The sequence below is a fragment of the Arachis hypogaea genome, chromosome 17, assembly GCF_003086295.3.
Source record: "Arachis hypogaea cultivar Tifrunner chromosome 17, arahy.Tifrunner.gnm2.J5K5, whole genome shotgun sequence".
In the NCBI taxonomy this organism is placed as follows: Eukaryota; Viridiplantae; Streptophyta; class Magnoliopsida; order Fabales; family Fabaceae; genus Arachis; species Arachis hypogaea.
In genome coordinates this window covers 95850907-95873070 of record NC_092052.1, presented here as the reverse complement: position 1 = coordinate 95873070, position 22164 = coordinate 95850907, and the positions used below count along the sequence as shown (strand labels likewise).

Genomic DNA, 22164 nt, shown 5'->3' with positions numbered 1-22164 from the left:
AGTTGCCAGGAATCAGCATCTGTACCTAAGAAGCAACCCTTCCATGAATGAAGAGGTTAAAACAGTAACTGCTGAACTCAGTCCTATAAAACAAGCTGCTGAATTCAATCAGCAATTGGACTTTCTAACAAAGCAGCTAGCCGAATTTAAAGACAGGTTACAAGAGACAAGGATGGCTAATATACATATGGACGAACAGTTTAAGCAAACAAAGCAGCAGCTGTCAAGGCAAATAGCAGAAGAATGCCAAGCAGTTCAACTAAGAAGTGGGAGAACATTAAATACCCCACCTCAAGGTAGCAAAAAGCTAAGAAATGAGCAAACCACCCAAAATTCACTTGAGGACAGTAAGAGCCCAGGAAAAATAATTCTGGCGCTAAAACGCCAGAAAATTGGTGGAAGGCTGGCGCTGAACGCCCAGACCATGGCCAAAACTGGCGTTCAACGCCAGAAACAAAGCAGGACTGGCGTTCAACGCCAGAAATGGGCAAGAATCTAGCGTTGAACGCCCAAAATGGGCAGGATCTGGCGCTGAATGCCCAAGATGGGCACAATTCTGGCGTTCAAACGCCAGGAACAGACAAGGAGTTGGCTTCTCACATCACTCTAGCTTCTAACTCTGGCACTCAATTGCCAGTAAGGGATCAGACACACACAAATGCTGATAACAACCCCTCTAAAAAGGCTTCTTCAACCACTTCTGTAGGCAATAAACCTGCAGCAACTAAGGTTGAAGAATATAAAGCCAAGATACCTTATCCTCAAAAACTCTGGAAAGAGGAGTAGGATAAGCAATTTGCTCGCTTTGCAGATTATCTCAGGACTCTTGAAATAAAGATTCTATTTGCAGAAGCACTTGAGCAAATACCCTCTTATGCCAAGTTCATGAAAGAGATCTTGAGTCATAAGAAGGATTGGAGAGAAACAGAAAGAGTTCTCCTCACTGAAGAATGCAGTGCAGTCATTCTGAAGAGCTTTCCTGAAAAGATTAAAGACCCTGGGAGCTTTCTGATACCATGCATATTAGAAGGTAATTGCACCAAGACAGCTTTATGCGATCTTGGGGCAAGCATCAACCTAATACCTGCATCCACTATCAGGAAGCTTAGCTTAACTGAAGAAGTTAAACCAACCCGGATATGTCTCCAACTTGCTGATGGTTCCACTAAATACCCATCAGGCGTGATTGAAGACATGATTGTCAGAGTTGGGCCATTCGCCTTTCCCACTGACTTTGTTGTGCTGGAAATGGAGGAGCACAAGAGTGCTACTCTCATTCTAGGAAGACCCTTCCTAGCAACTGGAAGATCCCTCATTGACGTCCAACAGGGGGAAATAACCCTGAGAGTCAATGATGATGAATTCAAGTTGAATGCTGTCAAAGCCATGCAGCATCCAGACACATCAAAAGACTGCATGAAAGTTGATCCTATTGATTCTTTGGTAGAAGAGATCAACATGACTGAGAGTCTTGAATCAGAGTTGGAAAACATCTTTAAAGATGTTCAGTCTGATTTAGAGGATTCAGAGGACATGAAAGAGCCTCTGAAATTTCTTCTGGAAGAGGAAAAACCTCTTAAACCCGAGCTCAAGCCATTACCACCATCCTTGAAATATGCGTTTCTGGGAGAAAGTGACACTTTTCCAGTGATCATAAGCTCCGCTTTAAATTCACAGGAAGAGGAGGCACTTATTCAAGTGCTAAGGACACACAAGACAGCTCTTGGGTGGTCCATAGGTGACCTTAAGGGCATAAGCCCAGCTAGATGCATGCACAAAATCTTATTGGAGGATAATGCCAAACCAGTGGTTCATCCACAGAGGCGGCTAAATCCAGCCATGAAAGAAGTGGTGCAGAAAGAGGTCACCAAATTACTGGAGGTTGGGATTATTTATCGCATTTCTGATAGCCCCTGGGTGAGCCCTGTTCAAGTCGTCCCAAAAAATGGAGGCTTGACAGTGATTCATAATGAAAAAAATGAATTGGTTCCTACAAGAATAGTTACATGGTGGCGCATGTGTATTGACTATAGAAGGCTCAATACATCCACCAGAAAGGATCATTTTCCTTTACCATTCATAGACCAGATGCTAGAAAGACTAGCAGGTCATGATTATTACTGCTTTTTGGATGGCTACTCAGGCTATAACCAGATTGCAGTAGATCCCCAGGATCAAGAGAAAACAGCATTCACATATCCATCCGGAGTGTTTGCTTATAGAAGGATGCCATTTGGGCTATGTAATGCGCCTGCAACCTTCCAGAGATGCATGCTCTCTATTTTCTCTGATATGGTGGAAAAATTTCTGGAAGTCTTCATGGACGACTTCTCAGTATACGGAGACTCATTCAGCTCCTGTCTTGATCACCTGAAACTTGTTCTGAAAAGATGCCAAGAGACCAACCTAGTTTTAAACTGGGAAAAGTGTCACTTCATGGTGACTGAAGGAACTGTTCTTGGGCATAAAATCTCAAACAAGGGAATAGAGGTGGATCAAGCAAAAATAGAGGTAATTGAAAAATTACCACCACCTGCCAATGTTAAGGCAATCAGAAGCTTTCTGGGGCATGCAGGATTCTATAGGAGGTTTATAAAGGATTTTTCAAAAATCGCAAAACCTCTAAGCAATCTGCTAGCTGCTGACACGCCATTTGTGTTTGACACAGAGTGCCTGCAGGCGTTTGAAACGCTGAAAGCTAAGCTGGTCACAGCACCAGTCATTTCTGCACCAGACTGGACATTACCATTTGAGCTAATGTGTGATGCCAGTGATCATGCCATTGGTGCAGTATTGGGACAGAGGCACGACAAGCTTCTGCATGTCATTTATTATGCCAATCGCGTTCTAAATGATGCCCAGAAAAATTACACAACCACAGAAAAAGAACTACTTGCAGTGGTTTACGCCATTGACAAGTTCAGATCATACTTAGTAGGATCAAAAGTGATTGTGTATACTGACCATGCTGCTCTTAAATATCTACTCACAAAGCAGGATTCAAAACCCAGGCTCATCAGATGGGTATTGCTTCTGCAAGAGTTTGATATAGAAATAAGAGACAGAAAAGGGACAGAGAACCAAGTGGCTGATCATCTGTCCCGAATAGAGCCAGTGGAAGGGACGTCCCTCCCCTTTCTTGAGATCTCTGAGACGTTTCCTGATGAGCATTTATTTACCATTCAGGAAGCACCATGGTTTGCCGATATTGCAAACTATAAAGCTGCAAGGTTCATACCCAAGGAGTACAACAGGATACAAAAGAAGAAATTAATTACTGATGCAAAGTACTACTTGTGGGATGAACCTTATCTCTTTAAGAGATGTGCAGACGGAATTATCCGTAGGTGTGTACCTAGAGAAGAAGCACAGAGGATCCTGTGGCATTGCCATGGATCTCAATATGAAGGCCATTTCGGAGGTGAGCGAACAGCCACCAAGGTCCTCCAATGTGGCTTCTATTGGCCCACACTCTATAAAGATTCCCGAGAGTTTGTACGTAATTGTGACAGTTGCCAAAGAGCTGGTAATCTGCCTCATGGTTACGCCATGCCTCAACAAGGAATCTTGGAAATTGAGTTGTTTGACGTATGGGGAATTGACTTCATGGGACCTTTCCCACCATCATACTCAAACACTTATATTCTGGTGGCAGTTGACTATGTATCAAAATGGGTTGAGGCTATTGCCACACCCACCAATGATACTAAAACAGTGCTGAAGTTCCTCCAAAAACATATCTTTAGCAGGTTTGGTGTCCCTAGAGTACTAATCAGTGATGGGGGCACTCACTTCTGCAATAAACAGCTTTACTCTGCCATGGTTCGGTATGGAATTCACCACAAGGTGGCCACTCCATATCATCCACAAACCAATGGGCAAGCTGAAGTCTCTAACAGAGAATTAAAGAGAATCCTGGAACGGACAGTAAATACCCGTAGAAAGGATTGGGCACGGAGCTTGGATGATGCTCTGTGGGCTTACAGGACAGCATTCAAGACCCCCATAGGGACATCTCCATACCAACTCGTGTATGGTAAGGCATGTCACCTGCCCGTGGAACTGGAACATAAGGCTTACTGGGCAACCAGATTCCTAAACTTTGATGCCAAATTAGCAGGAGAAAAACGATTGCTCCAGCTAAATGAGCTAGAGGAATTCAGATTCACAGCTTTCGAAAATGCCAAGCTTTATAAAGAAAAATAAAAAAAATGGCATGACAGAAAGCTGTCATCTAGAATCTTTGAACCAGGACAGAAGGTCCTGTTGTTTAACTCTAGACTCAGGCTATTCCCCGGAAAACTGAAATCCCGGTGGAGGGGACCATACGTGATTACAAGTGTATCACCATATGGTTATGTGGAGCTTCAAGATATTGATTCTAATAAGAAGTTCATTGTCAATGGACAGAGAATCAAGCATTATCTTGAAGGCAACATTGCGCAAGAATGCTCAAGGCTGAAGCTAGATTAAAAGCTCAGCAAGGTCCAGCTAAAGACAATAAAGAAGCGCTTGCTGGGAGGCAACCCAGCCATGGGGCAACAATCCTCTAAGCATTTTGCCCTATTTCTATTTTTATTTTTATATAGAGTTCATTGACAACAAGGTAAATAATCATTTACAGAAGACCTCGGCACGCAAAACAGAGAAAAAGAGTTTATTGGCAAGAAAACGCCAGTAAAAGTATATTTTGGGCGTTCAACGCCCTAAATGGGCATCCACTGGGCGTTGAACGCCAGTAATGGTAGCAATCTGGGCGTTCAACGCCAGAAAGGGGCACCCATTGGGCGTTGAACGCCAGTAATGGCAGCAGCTGGGCGTTGAACGCCCAGGAGAGCAGCATTTGGGCGCTGAACGCCCAAAACAGGCAGTGTTTGGGCGTTCAAACGCCAGGATAGCAAGGAGGAGCCAAATTCATTTTTTCCACACGTATTTCCATTCTAATTTCAAATTTTATGTTTCAATGCATGATTTTTACATGAACATGTTAAGAACCCTGATTTCTAAAATCCTTAATTTCAAAAAAAAAATCCCTCTTTCCAAATTCAATCCAACTCTTTTCAAATCTTTTCTGAAAACAAATCTATCTTTTTCACTCTAAAATCTTTTCAACTAATCCATATCTTTTTCAAATCTCCCCATTATCTTTTTCAAAATTCAGATTTATCTCTTTCAAAAATCTATCATATCTCTTCAAAATTAAACTATATCTTCTATCTTATCTTTTTCAACTCAATCTTTTTATCTTATCTTTTCCAATTTTTCGAAAACCCACCCCCCATCCCTTTAAATTTGGGTTCGGCCTCCCTCCTCCTCCATCAACAATTGTACCTAGCTCTCCTTCTATCCCTCTCCTTTCTTTTCTTTTGCTTGAGGACAAGCAAACCTCTAAGTTTGGTGTGTTTATCCGAGATCACTAAGATCATGGCTCTTAAAGGAAAACAACCCACTCTAAGAGGCAAGAAAGAGAGCGTTCCAAAACCACTTTGGAATCAAGGGAAGTTCTTATCTAAAGAACATTCAGACCATTATCTTAAAATAATGGGTCTGAGATCAGTGATCCCGGAAGTTAGATTCGATCTGAAAGAAGATGAATATCGGGAGATCCAGGAGCAAATTCGAATCAGGAACTGGGAAGTCCTAGCTAATCCTGAAACGAAAGTAGGAAGGAACATGGTCCAGGAGTTCTATGCTAATATGTGGCAGACTGACAAGCAAATATTATCTGGAACTGCCTTCTATGAATTTCGGACCATGGTCAGAGGAAAGATTGTTCATACCACCCCTGACAAGATCAGAGAGATCTTAAAGCTACCCCAGCTAAAGGACGATCCAGACTCCTTCAACAGAAGGATGATGAGAGCAGACATTGACCTGGATAAGATTCTAGAGGACATATGTATCCCTGGAACCAGGTGGACCACCAACACAAAGGGTGTCCCAAATCAACTCAAGAGAGAGGATCTCAAACCAGTCGCCAGAGGATGGCTAGACTTCATTGGGCATTCTCTGTTGCCTACTAGCAACCGTTCTGAAGTCACAGTTAAAAGAGCAGTGATGATCTATTGCATCATGATGGGAAAGGAAGTGGAGGTTCATCAGTTGATTTCAGCTGAACTCTACAAAATTGCTAACAAAAATTCTAAAGAGGCCAGGTTGGCTTATCCAAGTGTGATTTCCCTGCTCTGCAAGGACGCTGGAGTAAGGATGGGAATAACTGAGTATATCTCAATTGAGAAGCCAATCACCAAAGCATCAATGGAAAGACAACAAGCACAGGATGATCCCATCAAGAAGAGAGCACAGGAATTCCTCCCAGAGATCCCTCAATCTGAATACTGGGAGTATCTTGAGACGTCTGTTACCAAGATATGGGAAGCTATGGAGCAAATAATAAAAGAACAGAAGGAACACAGTCAAATGCTGACCTATATGTTTAAAGAACAAGAGGAGCAAGGGCGTGACTTAAGGGAATTGAAGCGCCAAAAGTCTTCTCTTGTAGGACCAAGCACCCCAAGGATCAGAGGAACCCCCGTGCCCCCAGAATAAAGGTTGTTAATTTCCAATTTCTGCCTTAACTCTGTGACAGTGTCCTTATAGAAGTTTACCTTAGGAGTCATATAATAGTAATTAGTATCTATTTTGATTTTATCTCCAATTAAGCTATAGTTTATTTTTTCTCATCATCAGCAAACATGAATAAAGTAGTAGATCTTTTGAATAAGAGGCAATAAAATTTTGAGTTTTAATAAGAGAAATTCTAATTAGTTAAATGTGGTGGCAATGCTTTCTGTCTTCTGAATGAATGCTTGAACAGTGCATATGTCTTTTGAATTTTTTGTTTAAGACTGTTAAATATGTTGGCTCTTGAAAGAATGATGAACATGAGACATGTTATTGATAATCTGAAAAATCATAAAAATGATTCTTGAAGTAAGAAAAAGTAGCAAAGAACAAAGCTTGCAGAAAAAAAAAAAGAGAGAGGGAAAAAGCAAGCAGAAAAAGCCAAAAGCTCTTAAAACCAAAAGGCAAGGGCAAATAAAAAGGATCCCAAGGCTTTGAGCATCAGTGGATAGGAGGGCCTAAAGGACTAAAATCCTGGTCTAAGCGGCTAAACCAAGCTGTCCCTAACCATGTGCTTGTGGCGTGAAGGTGTCAAGTGAAAACTTGAGACTGAGCGGTTAAAGTCAAGGTCGAAGGCAAAAAGAAGAGTGTGCTTAAGAACCCTGGACACCTCTAATTGGGGGCTTTAGCAAAGCTGAGCCACAATCTGAAAAGGTTCACCCAATTATGTGTCTGTAGCATTTATGTATCCGGTGATAATACTGGAAAACAAAGTGCTTAGGGCCACGGCCAAGACTCATAAAATAGCTGTGTTCAAGAATCATCACACTGAAATAGGAGAGTCAATAACACTATCTGAATTCTAAGTTCCTATAGATGCCAATCACTCTGAGCTTCAATGGATAAAGTGAGATGCCAAAACTGTTCAGAAGCAAAAAAAAAGCTATTAGTCCCGCTCATCAAATTAGAATCTGAGCTTCAATCAAAAACTCTGAGATATTATTGCTTCTCAACCTATTAGTCTTCTATTTTATTTGTCTAGTTGCTTGAGGACAAGCAACAGTTTAAGTTTGGTGTTGTGATGAGCGGATATTTTATACGCTTTTTGGGGTTAATTTCATATAGTATTGAGTATGTTTTAGTTAGTTTTTAGTCTATTTTCATTAGTTTTTAGGAAAAATTCATATTTCTGGACTTTACTATGAGTTGTGTGTTTTTCTGTAATTTCAGGTATTTTTCTGGCTGAAATTGAAGGAGTTGAGTAAAAATCTTATTCAGGCTGAAAAAGGACTGCTGATGCTGTTGGATTCTGACCTCCTTGCACTCAAAGTGGATTTTCTGGAGCTACAGAACTTGAAATGGCATGCTTCCAATTGCGTTGGAAAGTAGACATCCAGGGCTTTCCAGAAATATATAATAGTTCATACTTTGCACAAGGATAGATGACGTAAACTGGCGTTCAACGCTAGTTCTCTGCCCAATTCTGGCGTCCAGCGCCAGAAAAGGATCAAAAGCTGGAGTTGAACGCCCAAACTGGCACAAAAACTGGCGTTCAACTCCACAAATGGCCTCTGCACATGAATTGCTTAAATCTCAGCCCAGCACACACCAAGTGGGCCCCAGAAGTGGATCTCTGCATCATCCATCATAATTTACTCATTTTTTGTAAACCTAGGCTACTAGTTTAGTATTTAAACAACTTTTAGAGACTTATTTTGCATCTCATGACATTTTTAGATCTGAACTTTGTATTCTCTGATGGCATGGGTCTCTAAACCCCATTGTTGGGGGTGAGGAGCTCTGCTGTGTCTCGATGAATTAATGCAAGTATTTCTGTTTTCCATTCAAACACGCTTGTTCCTATCTAAGATGTTCATTCGCGCTTAACTGTGATGAAGGTGATGATCCGTGACATTCATCACCTTCCTCAAACTATGAACGTGTGCCTAACAACCACCTCCGTTCTATATCCGATTGAATGAGTATCTCTTAGATCTCTTAATCAGAATCTTCGTGGTATAAGCTAGAACTGATGGCGGCATTCATGAGAATCCGGAAAGTCTAAACCTTGTCTGTGGTATTCCGAGTAGGATTCAATGATTGAGTGACTGTGATGAACCTCAAACTCACGAGTGCTGGGCGTAGTGACAGACGCAAAAGGATAGTAGATCCTATTCCGGCATGATTGAGAACCTGCAGATGATTAGCCGTGCGGTGACAGCGCATTGGGAATCTTTTCACTGGAAGGATGGATGGTAGCCATTGACAACGGTGATCCACCTACACACAGCTTGCCATAGGAGGACGTGCGCGCGTGAATCAGAAGACAGAGGAAAGCAGAGATTCAGAAGACAAAGCATCTCCAAAACTCCAACCTATTCTCCATTACTGCATAACAAGTAACTTTTAATTCATGCTCTCTTGGTTATTCGCAATTCAACTGATAAACATAATTGACTTCCTAACTAAGATTTACGAGATAACCATAGATTGCTTCAAACCAACAATCTCCGTGGGATTCGACCCTTACTCACGTAAGGTATTACTTGGACGACCCAGTGCACTTGCTGGTTAGTGGTACGAGTTGTGAAAAGTGTGATTCATAATTCGTGCACCAGGGAGACACAATCAAGAGGTTGGAATCTCAAGTGGGGTATCTCTCTGAACAAATTCCCAAACCCACAGATGGATTCCCAAGTGACATAGAGAAAACTCTGAGAGGTGAAACAAAGAAAGTAAGATGGGAAGATTGCAAGATGGTCACTATAAGTGATAAGGAGACTGAGGACAAGCCAAGCAAGCTGTCAGAAAAACCTGAAGATACCTCAGTAGAGAAGAAGGAAAAAGATCATCAAGAACCAGAAATCTCACAACAGGAGCTGCTGAGACTCTATGCACCTTTTCCCCAACTGCTCAATGGTGCTGTGGAGAAGAGAATATACTCAAGGTTTCTAGATTTGTTTGCATCTCTGCATGTCAACATACCATTCATCAAGACTATTCAACAAACGCCCGCATACATCAAGTATATGAAGGAGCTGCTTCCCAGGAAAAGCTCACTCAAGGGAGGCCAAACTATAGTGATGAACAAGGAGAGCAGTACCCTCATTCAACTACAGTTGCCTACAAAAAGAAAAGATCCAGGGAGTTTTCATGTCCCCTGTGCCATAGGGGAAACAATGTTTGATAGAGCACTCTGCGATTTGGGAGCAAGCATCAACTTAATGCCCTTATCCCTGGTGAAGAGGCTACAGATCAATGAGATATTGCCCACAGATGTAGTCATCAGGCTGGCTGACAAAACTCAAAAACAAGCAATAGGGGTGGTAGAAAACGTGTTGTTAAAGGTTGGGAAATACTTTCTTCCCACAGACTTTGTCATCTTGGACATGGAAGAGAGTCACACTCACCCAATCATATTGGGAAGACCATTCCTAGCTACAGCCAGAGCACTCATAGATGTGGAGCGAGGGGAGCTAATATTGAGGATCCATGATGAACGACTCAGCTTTAATGTCTTTAAACTCTCACAAGAAGCAGACCAAGAAAACAAAGAATCAAGCAAGGATCATAATGAGATGCTGACAGAGGAAGCAAGCACTAAAACATAACCAACCCATCTGGGAAAGCCCTTGGTTGATGAACAAGGAAATAAGCAGTTGTCACAACTCAAGGAAAAGCTGGAGGAACCTAAACCACCAGAGATATGTGAAGACAACAACAAAATTCCCTTAGAAGAAGAAGTCACCAAGAGCAAGGCAACATCAAAAGGGACAAAGTAGAAGGTACCAAGAGGGTGGAGGAACAAGAATATCCCTACAGAGGACTTCTCTCCAGGGGATAAAGTGATCTCAGCTTACTTCCCAGATATCCCCCCTGATCTCCCCACTGTACCATCTCAGTTACCTAAGGTCTTCACTATCAACAGAGTTCTCTCCTTGGAACATGTAGAGATCATTGATACAACCAATGGATATAAGTCCAAGGCAAGAGGGGAGCACTTGAAGCATTATCAACCTCCCTGATGAAGGAGAAACATCAAGCTAGTGACGCTAAAGAAGCGCTTCATGGGAGGCAACCCATGTTTTATGAGCTTTTACTAGTGAATAAGTCAATATTCATGACTTCCAACCTAAACTTGACAAACACTTGGTGAAATCCTTATATTGCAGTATATAGTGAAGAACAAGTTTGGTGTTCAAAGCATGCCAAGAAAGCATGAATGCAACTGAGAGCATGCTAGTCATGGAGCTTTGAATAGAACTTTTCATCACAGTGCTCCAAACTAAGTTTGGTGTCACCCCATGGTGCCACCAATGTGCATATAAGGATACATAGTTAGTTAGTTAGTTGGAGTTCATGAATAAACAAAATCTTTTCTTCTCTTTATTATTCTAGCCATAAAATTTAAATTGATTTTTTTATGATATTTATTACTTTTCTTATTTGATCTTTATAGGGAAAGGAAAGGAGTATTGAAGGAGATTGATTGGACAATTTAATGAGAAAGGTTCGGCCACTTCATGAAGAGGGTACTACACACGTGCCTCAAGGGGGAATGCATTGGGAATGGTTGCCATGCAACATTGGAGGAAGAACAAACTTGGAAACTGAACCAACTCCATCATAAAGTTGGTAATCCTCGTGCTTACTCCATACAAAACCCCATCCGTTCATCATACACCAACCCCATCAATCCACACGTTTCATCTCTTCATCACTTCTCTATATAAGTGGATCCAATCCACACCATCTCCACATTCGAAATTCATATCCCTTACACTTCACTTTCCAGCAACTAGTTCTTCAACTTCCCACTCTCTAAATCCCACATTTCTTCCCTTCACTACACCCTTTTCGCATTAACTTCATTCATGGCAGCATCAAGCTCCAAGAGGCAAAAGAGGAAGGAACCAATGGAGAGCATTCCTTTTGATGAGAAGAGATTCAAAACTGCCTTTCATGAACGAGAATTTGAGCGGATAAAGCTCAAAAAGATACTGCCTGAGTTAACCTTCCAATTCAATAAAGACGAGTGCCCACAGATTCGGGAGAAGATTGAACAAAGAGGGTGGCAAAGGCTCACTAATCCAGAAGGGAAAATCAATGCGAACCTCATCAAAGAGTTCTATGCAAATGTGGTCAGAGAAGACAAAGCCAGGGCCCCAACCTTCAAAAGCTATGTAAGAGGAAAGGAGGTGGACTTCAGCCCAATTGCTATAACAAGAGTTCTTCACCTGAAATCACCACACTTTGATGAGCCCAGTTATCATGCAAGGATAAGTAGGAGACCAGACAATGATGAGCTCACTGAGATCGTGAATGACGTCTGTGTTATAGCAGCTGACTGGGAGAGGTATGGAGATGGGAGACCCCGGTTCATCAAGAGGGGAGACCTTAGCCCAGAAGGCAAGGGGTGGTTTGAACTCGTGAGGAGATCCATCCTTCCAGCTGCAAATAATTCAGAGGTAAATATTAATCGAGCAACTATGGTACATTGCCTAATAGAAGGTGGATAAATCAATGTGCATGAACTTATAGCTGAGGGAACTCAAGATTCAGCTGAGAAGCTTGAATCAGGTGCCAGACTTTGGTACCCCAGCACCATTCTCCGATTGTGCACAAAGGCCAAAGTAATCTTTGAGGATGGTAATCCAGACTGGGTGCACCCTGGAAGGCTAATGATGATCCAGCGTCTGGAATATACGACACCTGCTCAGCAACAAAGAAGGCCACAAATAGGGAAACTAAAGGCAAAATAAGGAGCTCACCAAGAGGAGTCTCATCAGGAAGAATATCAACAAGAAGAGCATCCTTACCCAGCTGACTTGAATATGAATCACCTTCTAAAAGTCATTGAAGATTTGGGGATGAGACATATAGAAGGACAAGAGCAAATACTAAACCTTCAATCCAACTGGATGAGCCAACAAGAAGAGTGGCAGAAACAACAAATGGAATAGCAACAGGAACAATACTTCCAGCTCACTCAAGCCATCCACCAAGTTACTGAGAGGCAAGAACATCAAGATAAGCATTTGCAGGAACTCAATCAGCGACAAATAGCTTAGATGAAAGCATTCAATGAGTTAACTGTACTTAATAAAGGACGACAACTACATAGGGAGGAGTTCAACGTAAACACTCAAGCCAAGTTGAACTACATGTTTAGTAATATGCATCATCTACACTATGCCATCCCTACATATGATGAGGTCCAAAAAGATCTTGTAGAACAAGAAGAGAGGAAGGTGAAATAGCAGAAGGAAACACTCAAGAAGAAGATGGAAGATGGTGGTTTCTGGAAGAAGCTGCTTGGAAAAGGCAAGGGAAGTGGGAGCACAAGCAATCAAGAAAAACACCAAGAGGACAAGCAAGAAGGAGAGCATGGACATCCACAAGAGTAAAAGATGGTGGAGTTCCTTCTTTGGTCCATCTTTTTCTTTGCTTTAAATAAGGAAGATCTTGTATGAAATAGAACATGCTTCCATGTTAGTTGAACTTTTTAAATTCTATCTTTAAAGTTTTCTTTCTGAATAGGTCTATGTTTGCTAGTCTTTATGTTACTACATCATCTCTTTGCTTACTTGTATGTTTGTCCCTTTAAATCAAATGAAAAGAGAATGAGTGTTTTTAAAGACAAGAGAGGAGTTCATACTATGGAATAAGTTCATGAGTTTATGGTATAGTCATAAGTTAGCTAAGTTGGTTCAACCACAAGGTGGGAGGACAACTATTTGTCATGAATACTATGCTTGAGACACACACCATGAGACTAGCTAAATAAGAAGATCCTAATAAGAAGAAGATCCTAATAAGAAAAAGGGAAAGAACAATAAAGGTTGAAAAATAAAAGAAAAAGAATAAGCAATAAGGCTAGGCACCAATGGTTTTAATCTTGAGGCATGTGTCTGTGGTGCTCCTGTGTGAAGGATCTACTTGGATGAATAAGCTCTTAGGGGTGCCTTATCACTTGGTAACTTGGGTTAACTAACTCGGGATTATCAGCAGAAAATCCACTATCAAGAGTAACCCTCACTATAGAGCATTTAGTAACCCAAAGAGGTGCTGGACACCAAGGTCTCAAAAAAAAAAGAAGAAAATAAATAAACTATGTGCCTGTGGTGTGTATGTATGGGGGAGAGACTTGAGCAAGTAAGTCTTTAGGGGTGCTTCAATACCTAGCACCTTGAACCAACTGGTTCGGGAGTGTTGGCTGAAAGCTTATTTTAAAGAGTTGCCCCCTTACAGAGCACTTAGCTTAAGAACAAAAATAAGCCCTGAAATAACAACAAAAGGATCAATGAATAAAAGTCTCATGGGATGCAATCACAGTGAGTATTCTAGGACATGATAAAGGTCTGAAAGCCAGGAATGAACCTAAGTTGCTATGCATGAAACCACCATAAAACCAGGGACATGACTTCCACAAGAATGACTCATTTCTCTTGGCATTCCATTCATCATTCTCTTGTTCCAGTACTTGCTTAGGGACAAGCAAGCTTTAAGTTTGGTGTTGTGATGCCAGGGCATTTTGGCCAGTTTCACTTACCTTTTCTTTACTGTTTTTAGGGTAGTTTCATGCATTTCCTTAGGAAATAAGCTCGTTTTGGGTAGATATTCATTTACATCTTGATTCAAGCATACAGTGTGCACTTTACATGATTTCATGAGGATTTTGTATGAATTTAATGACAAATTGGGTGTTGCATTTCCCATGACTTGGACTAGAACTTTGATGCACTTTATTGCTTGATTTCAGGACAAAGGAAGCAAAGAAGAACCACATTAGTAGCTACGTTAGTTACACTAACGTTAACACTAACGTGGAATGGGAGTAACTTACAAAGTTAATGAGAAAAGTCATTGCCAATAACGCTCTCGAAGCCATCATTGCCCACGTTAAGAGTCAGGTTAACTAAGCTAACGTGAACGCTAACGTGGAAGAAAACAAATGGAGCCAACGTTGGTGACACTTAACATTATCACCAACGTTGGACCAAGCTCATAAGTGGCCACGTTAGTTGCCACGTTAACTTAGTTAACGTGGCCTCTAACATTAAGAAGAAAAGGGGAAGCCAACGTTAGTGTCATTCAACTTTCTCACTAACGTTGGCCAAGTCACAAGAAGCCACGTTAACTCCCACGTTAACCTAGTTAACGTGGAAGCTAACGTGAAGAAACTAGGTGGTCGACAACGTTAGTGACACCAAACATTGTCACTAATGTTGGAAGGAGCCAACACAAGCCACAATGAGCCACGTTAACTCCCACGTTAACTTTGAAGTTAACGTGAGGAGAAGGATAATGAGCCAACGTTAGTGATATTCAACATTGTCACTAACGTTGGAGATGGCTAGCACAGCCACGTTAGAAGCCACGTTAACCTAGTTAACATGGACTCTAACGTGGGAGCTAAGGGGCACATTGGAACGTTAGTGACAATGTTAAGTGTCACTAACGTTCTCGAAGGTTGGCAAGCCCACGTTAAAAGAGCCACGTTAACTAAGTTAACGTGGACTCTAACGAAGGGAAGGGGGAGGCTTCTCAACGTTATTGGGAAAGTTGAGTCCCAATAACGTTCGCGAAGGACAAAGAGGCAACGTTAGTGGCAACGTTTGTGCCACTAACGTTGAGGTTAACGTGGCTCTTACTTGGGTGAGGAACGTTAGTGAAAAAGTTGAATGTCACTAACGTTCTCGAACCCATATTTTCACTGAACGTTAACACCACTAACGTCCTGAGCTAAAGTCTCTGCCCACTTCACACTTTCTCTCTGCAAGTAAAGCCAAGCCCAATGAAGAAGATAATTGCTTCAAACTCAAGATCCAAAGGCCCAGACCCAAGACTTGAAGAGCCAACTAGAAGAGTAGAAGAGTAGTATATATAGGAGTAGCTTTGAATTAAATTGGGAGTTGGAAATTATAGGGAGCCTCTGGGCATAGAACTACTCTCTGTATTTACTTTCTCTGCACTTCAAGTAACATCATGTATTCTCCATCTTTGTTTTCATTTTCCAGAGCTATGAACAACTAAACCCCTTTCATTGGGTTAGGGAGCTCTGTTGTAATTTGATGGATCAATACTAGTTTTCACTATTCTTCTTCTCTCTTTTCTCTTGATTTTACTTGAAAGCTTTCGATCTTCATTCAATTGGGTAGTTATCTTGGAAAAGAAGCTATTCATACTTGGATCTCTTCTGAACCTTGAAAGAGGAATGAAGAGATCATGCTAGAAATGCTTTCTCATGCTGGACCAAATTGGGTTTGGATGGATATGTGACACTAATCCTCTCAACACTTGATTTGGGAAAATGCATGTGGTATAATCAGTGACCAAACTTCATCTCTTCTCATGAGCAATTGACCAAGGAATTGGCTATTGATCAAGATTTGAGAGATTGAATTACAAGAAATTGTAATTCAATCACTTAAGATTGCCAAGGAGATCAATGAGTGCATTAATTGAGGAAGAGATGAAAATGAAATTGATCTGGAGAATGCAACATCTCCTAAGCCCAATGAACCCCCCATTTCTGATCTTACCCATTCTCTTTAATTTCTGTTACTTACTTTTATGAGCAATTCCCCCAGTCCCATTTAGAATTCTGCAATTTACTTTCAGTCATTTACTTTCAGTTCTTTAATTCTGGCATTTACTTTTTCTGTTATTTACCTTCCCGCCATTTTATTTTCTACAATTCTAAACTCAAATCCTGGATTCGCTCAACTAGAACATTCCTCTAATTAAAGTTGCTTGATCAATCAATCCTTGTGGGATTTGACCTCACTCTATTGTGAGTTTTTACTTGACGACAAATTCGGTACACTTGCCGAAGGAAATTTGTTATGAGACAAGTTTTCCGTGCATCAGGCATCTGTGGCAACCATCTTGGAGCACAAGCCCTCACCAAAAAAGTGCTTCGGGCCGGATTCTATTGGCCAACTTTGCAAAAAGAAGCAAGGGAATTCGTAAAGACATGTTCGCCATGTCAGAAATATGCTAATTTTCATATCGCCCCACCAGAGGAGCTCATCAGTGTAACCTCACCCTGGCCATTCGCAAAATGGGGACACAACCTCATCGGCTGTTCCCTCAGGGATCAGGACAGGTCAAATTCCTCATCGTCGGGGTAGATTACTTTACAAAATGGACTGAAGCAGAGCCCCTAGCCAATGCCACTGCTCAAAGAAGTTGAAAATTCCTATATAGAAATATTGTCACAAGGTTTGGGGTCCCATACTCCATCACCATAGATAATGACACTCAATTCACAGACGCAGGCTTCAGAAAATTGGTGGCCGACTTGAAAATAAAGAGGCCAATTCCCTACTTCAAAAAGAGGAACTCGACCTACTTCCAGAAATTCGAGAAAAAACTCGGATTAAGAAAGAGGCATTAAAACATCAGATGGCCTTAAGATATAACCGAAAAGTAGTACAGCGAGGTTTTGCCGAGGACGATCTCGTCTTAATCCGAAATGATATCGGAACAAGTCGACCTGGAGAAGGGAAGCTAGCAGCAAACTGGAAAGGACCCTACCGAGTCATAAAAGTACTCGGAAAAGGATATTACAAGCTGACCGAACTCGAAGGATGAGAGCTCCAAAGGTCATGGCACACCTGCAATTTAAGAAGGTATTATAGTTAGGAGGTAATAAAAGATCTTAGGATAAGGTGCATCTTTTTCCTGAAAAAGGTTTTTTATCGAGGCACTAAGCCAAGATCTATGAACTACCTGACTTAGAATGCCCAAATTCAATGCTCGATCACGATAAAGACCAACGAAGATGAAAACCATATTCATCAAAAGGTCGACCAAATGGGGATCAAACCCAATTTCTACGAAATCGGCAAAGATGAAAAGGTGACAAAAACAGAATAATGCAAGAAGTTATCGAAAGTGATCCATGGAAAGGACCTGACGAGGTCTTAATAAAAATGGGTTACTAAAAATAACTTAAAGACAGGCCGACGTAAAGAAGTCGGATCAGTCGACCACAATAACCAAAGTTATAAAAAGTAAATCCTTGGAAAGAGGCCTGGCCAGCCCTAAAAAAGAGGATTACTAGAAATAACTTAGAAGGGACCGACGTGATGAAGTCGGCCTCAAAACAAAAAAGTTATAAAAAGTAATCCCTGAAAGAGACCTGACAAAGGTCGAAAAAAGAGGATTACTAGAAATAACTTAAATGGGACCGACGTGATGAAGTCAGCCCCAAAACAAAAAAGTTATAAAAAGTAATCCCTGAAAGAGACCTGACAAAGGTCCAAAAAAGAGGATTACTAGAAATAACTTAGAAGGGACAGACGTGATGAAGTCGGCCTAAAACAAAATGTTATAAAAAGTAATCCTAAAAAAGATCTGACCATGGTCCAAGAAAATGGATTACCAGAAATAACTTAGAAAGGACCGACATAACGAAGTCAGCCCAACAAAACCACAAGATTATAAAAGGTAATCCATAAAAAGAGACCTGGCAAGGTCCAACTAAAAATGGATTACTAGAAATAATTTAGAAGAGGCCGACATGAAGAAGTCGGCCCGAGCAAGTTAAAGCTACGACTCGGACTGACAAGGAGAAGTCGACCAACGAAAACGCAAAAGGCAATCAAAACAGATTGGACAACAAGGCTCCGACACCCTCAAGATTCCCTAAGTTTTCAGAAAGAGGCAGACAAAGCATATCACAAAAAGAAACAAGGTTGTTATCATAACAAAACTCAAGAGGCCACCTGAAGTCAACCCCAAAAGCCTGAGAAACTACTTTGTTTTTCCCAAAAACAAAGTTATTAACAGAAAAGCAACTAAAAGTATCTACAGTCAGAAACCACAAAACTACAAAATAAAAGAGTTCAAAGCCCACTTAGAGAGGATCCAAGGACTTCCCAGTAGCTGCATCCCGAGGAGAAGGAGGACGAGTCTGAAGAGGTACTGCATCTACCGTCCAGTCATCCCGGTTTAGGATCTGGACATCGGGATCAGACTCAGGTTGGCCGACTTCAGTTGCAAGTGTTGAAGGAGGCGGGGCAATGGAGACTTTGGCAGAAGGCACAGGAGGAGGGTGATAAACCACTATTTTATGGTTTATATTGTGTTTAATTGTGTGGTTTTGTCATGATCCTTGCCCACTTATTCATCAATTTAGCATGCATTTAGATTTCCTTCCTAAATTCAGTACATGTTTGAAAACTGCTTCCTAGAGACTTTAATTATTTACTTTTAATTCTCCTTTATTCCATTCGATGCCGTGATCTGTGTGTCAAGTGTTTCAGGCCTTATAGGGCATGAATGAGATGGAGATTGGAGAGGAAGCTAGCAAAAATGGAAGGAACACAAGAATTTGAGGAGATAACCAGCGAGAAGTAACGCGGTCGCATGGCTCACGTGACCGCGCGAAGGAGCACAAATCACAGCGACGCGGCCGCATGGCTTGCGCGGCCGCACGGATTGGAAAGCACAGGCGACGCGGTAGCGTGGACGACGCGAACGCGTGGAGAGGAAAAAGCGCACGCGACGCGTCCGCATGGACGACGCGATCGCGTGACATGTGCGATCTGCATAATCTGCAGAATTCGATGGGGGCGATTTTGGGCCTTATTCCGGCCCAGTTTTCGGCCCGGAACAGCAGACTAGAGTCAGAGAATATGCAAAAACAACAGAGACATTCATTCAGTAGTTTTAGATCTAGTTTTTCACTCTCTTAGGTTTTTCTCTCTAGTTTTAGGATTTTAATTTTCAATTGATCTTAGCATTGGAACATTGAGAAGAGTTATTTCCTCATCAAGACATCATCATTCTAGTTTGTTCTCTTAACTTGGTTCTAATCTTCCATGTTCTTTGTTATGTTCAATTTTGTCATTCAGATACTTTTATGATTATTTAATGCAAGGATTATTTCTTTTTAATTCAATTTTAATATCAATAATCATGTCTTCTTTTAAATTCCTTTCATGTGCCATGGATTCTTTATTTACAATGCGTGAGTAGTTCCCTTACTTGATGGGGAGTTGATTAAAAGGACCTCTTGAGTTGGAAGGATTGAAAGAAAATTTGTAATTGGGTTAAATGTTGGATTGCTATCTTGTCACCGACGCCAATCCCTTTGAACTAAGTGGGTTGCAACTTGTGAACAGATCTGGCACTCCCACTTGTTTGACTTTCCTTTACCTAGTAAAGGATAACCAAACAGAACAACCATTAATTATAAATTAATCTTAAAATCACACCATCAATGATAGAGATTCCAATCAATCAATTCCCAGTCAAGGATTTTATTTATATTATTTAAAAATTCCTCAATTTAATTCCCAATTTACCTAGCTCAACTTCTTGGAACATCTGATTAATAAAACAGCACACTTTTCTGCAACTCGTTGGGAGACGACCTGGGACTTAAAACTCCCAGTAATTTTAATTTAAACTCTCTGTGACATATTTCTAAATTGATAGGCAGATTTTCGGTGAGTTAAGAATTATACTCGCAACGTAACCATTTTAATAAATTTTTAATTCACCAGCTTCTGCTTCCCATCAATTTTTGGCGCCGTTGCCGGGGAGTTGCAATAGAGTGCTAATTTTATTAATTAGAATTTATTTATTTGCATTTTATTTAATTTTTCTACTATGAGCTGTATGTTTCTTCCGTCAAATGACACGTTCACTTCCTGATCCGCGCTTGCTAATATTCGATCCTGAAATTGAAAGGACAATTTCACGAATAAGGCGAGAACAGCGTAGGTTAGCCCGCTCTGAGGGCGGATCTGAAAGTGAATTTGAGGAAGAAACCAGCCCCCGTTCTACTGATTCGGTTGTTTTACGTGCAGAAAACATGGCAGCTAGAAGAGTTACCATTCAGGAGGAAGGAGCTCCTAATTTTACAATGCAACCGTTTCAAGTTCATCATCCAGCGGTAGCTATGGATTTTGAAATAAAGACTGCACTGCTAAATTTGATGCCCAAGTTTCATAGCCTACCTGCTCAAGAGCCTATCAAGCACCTGAGAGATTTCCAGGCAGCCTGTTCTACTGTCAGGCGTGATGGCACTGATGAAACTTTAATTCTGCTGAAAGCTTTCCCGTTCCCTCTTGAGGGAAAAGCAGGAGAGTGGTACTACACTCAACCTCTAGCAAATGTATCCAACTGGGATACACTCAGAAAGGAGTTTCTGGAGAAATTCTTTCCATCTGAAGTTACTGATAAACTAAGGAAGGATATCTCTACAATTGTTCAGGATGACAATGAGACTCTCTTTGAATGCTGGGAGCGCTTCAATAATCTTCTGGAAGCATGCCCCCACCACATGATTGACAAGATCGTGCTACTCAGCTATGTCACACAAGGAATGAGACCCCAGGATAAGACCACATTGGAAAGTGCCAGCAATGGGTCTATGAAGAAGTACAAGACCACTGATGAAGCTTGGCAATTGATTAGTGATTTAGCTGAATCTACTCGGAACCACAGACAGAAGCAAGGCCGTTCAAGGGCCGTTGCAGAAGTATCTTCTGGCATAGAGACTGCTGCTCTAAATCGAAGCATCTGTGAGATGACCAACCTGCTGAAGCAAATGAAGTTGAATCAACAAGCTCAGCAAACTCAACCACAGCAAAACCAACAACTAGTCCCACAAAGAATTTGCGGAATTTGTGCTGATTACAGTCATTACACTGATGAATGCCCGCAGCTCCAACAAGAAGACAACATGGTGGCATCCACTCACAACTTCTATGACCGCCCCAACCAAGGGTACAATCAAAGTGGAAATAATAACCATGGATGGCAGGACAATTCAAACCAGAATTGGAGGGACAACAATAATCAGAGGTGGAATAATAACAACAACAGGCAGCAAAATCAACCTTACCGAGCACCTCACCTGAGGCAAAACCAAGGACCACCGAACAATCAGTAGCAAACCTCTCAATTTACTCATTCTTCTGTATCTTCTAATGAAGATTTATTACAAGCTTTTGATAAAAGACAACTGGCCATGGAAAATACCATCGTGAACAATATTAACGCCAGTCTGAATGGTTTCACCTCTACTCTGCAAGCTTTTATGTCACAGCTTAGTTCAGCACAAAATTCCAGTAACCAACCTTCAATCACCACTAGAATCCCCTCTCAACCATTACCCAATCCAAAGGGAGGCATTAATGCCATCACCCTGAGATCCGGAACCACACTGCAGGAGAGGAATCAGGAGGAACCAAGCTCACCAGAATACGTCTCAGCTGAAGAGGTGGTGGAAATCGAAGATGTTGAAGAGGAAGAGGATATACAGGACATAGCTGAAGAAGAGATAGCTCAACCACAGGAAGAAGCACAAAAAGGCGCAGGCACCACAGAAAACACTACTCCCATTCCATTTCCACAACTTGCAAGGAAGCCCAGGAAGCAGCTGGAACCTGATCCTAAAATGGTAGAAATATTCAAAAAGGTTGAGGTAACTGTTCCCCTTTTTGATGTTATTCAGTAGGTACCTAAATATGCAAAGTTTCTAAAAGACTTATGTATTCATAAAGACAAAATTAACGAATTAGAAACTATTCCTTTAGGTAGTTCTATATTTGCTTTAATGGGAGGATTACCTGAAAA

At 41.3% G+C, this 22164-nt stretch overlaps 1 non-coding gene across 1 annotated transcript; it reads right to left on the bottom strand.

The window, feature by feature from the left end:
• Window positions 1-20764: 20764 nt before the first annotated feature.
• On the bottom strand, window positions 20765-20872 carry LOC112767744 (small nucleolar RNA R71). The gene has a single exon (XR_003185184.1). It is a non-coding gene; the product is annotated as a small nucleolar RNA R71 (small nucleolar RNA).
• Between the last annotated feature and the right edge of the window lie 1292 nt (window positions 20873-22164).